Consider the following 1,552-nt stretch of genomic DNA (forward strand, 5'->3'; position numbering starts at 1 on the left):
AAGTCCCCACGTGTAGCGCCAACCCCCTTGCAGAGCGACGTGACCCCCTGGTCCGTGAGGAGCTCGAGCCACCCACCGTACGAGCACGGATCCGAGCGGCTCGGCGGCCGGCCGAGCTCGCGGGGCGGTACAATTACAGGCAATGAAAACATTACATGTGCCTGAAAATGGAATAAATTAAAAACATAAGCTCAAGGCGCAAAAAATAAACTATCACTGGGTCCCAGATCCTGAAAAATAAGAACGCTACGGGTCTCAGAAAATTGCAACAAAAGCGCAATTCTTTTTTTGAACAAACTTCTGAATTTTTTTAACCATTTAGATAAAAACTAATATTATACATGTTTGGTATCTACAAATGTGTACTGACCTAGGGAATATAACAGATGCAAGCTTGTCCTGTTTGGTGGAGATGATATTTAATAAAATAAGTAGAAATCCACTAAAAGTTTTGTTTGGTTATCTTGCAATCCCGAGATAATCGTCTCCATGCTCCAAATCCATTTTAAAGCCATTTTTAAGGCATTTCGCGCATACATGAAATGAACACATTTTTCTCCAAAATTATAACAGATGCAAGCTTGTCCTGTTTGGTGGAGATGATATTTAATAAAATAAGTAGAAATCCACTAAAAGTTTTGTTTGGTTATCTTACAATCCCGAGATAATCGTCTCCATGCTCCAAATCCATTTTAAAGCCATTTTTAAGGCATTTCGCGCATACATGAAATGAACACATTTTTCTCCAAAACTATAACAGATGCAAGCTTGTCCTGTTTGGTGGAGATGATATTTAATAAAATAAGTAGAAATCCACTAAAAGTTTTGTTTGGTTATCTTGCAATCCCGAGATAATCGTCTCCATGCTCCAAATCCATTTTAAAGCCATTTTTAAGGCATTTCGCGCATACATGAAATGAACACATTTTTCTCCAAAACTATAACAGATGCAAGCTTGTCCTGTTTGGTGGAGATGATATTTAATAAAATAAGTAGAAATCCACTAAAAGTTTTGTTTGGTTATCTTGCAATCCCGAGATAATCGTCTCCATGCTCCAAATCCATTTTAAAGCCATTTTTAAGGCGTTTCGCGCATACATGAAATGAACACATTTTTCTCCAAAACTATAACAGATGCAAGCTTGTCCTGTTTGGTGGAGATGATATTTAATAAAATAAGTAGAAATCCACTAAAAGTTTTGTTTGGTTATCTTGCAATCCCGAGATAATCGTCTCCATGCTCCAAATCCATTTTAAAGCCATTTTTAAGGCATTTCGCGCATACATGAAATGAACACATTTTTCTCCAAAACTATAACAGATGCAAGCTTGTCCTGTTTGGTGGAGATGATATTTAATAAAATAAGTAGAAATCCACTAAAAGTTTTGTTTGGTTATCTTGCAATCCCGAGATAATCGTCTCCATGCTCCAAATCCATTTTAAAGCCATTTTTAAGCCATTTCGCGCATACATGAAATGAACACATTTTTCTCCAAAACTATAACAGATGCAAGCTTGTCCTGTTTGGTGGGGATGATATTTAATAAAATA

The sequence above is a fragment of the Anomaloglossus baeobatrachus genome, unplaced genomic scaffold, assembly GCF_048569485.1.
Source record: "Anomaloglossus baeobatrachus isolate aAnoBae1 unplaced genomic scaffold, aAnoBae1.hap1 Scaffold_294, whole genome shotgun sequence".
Lineage (NCBI taxonomy): Eukaryota > Metazoa > Chordata > Amphibia > Anura > Aromobatidae > Anomaloglossus > Anomaloglossus baeobatrachus.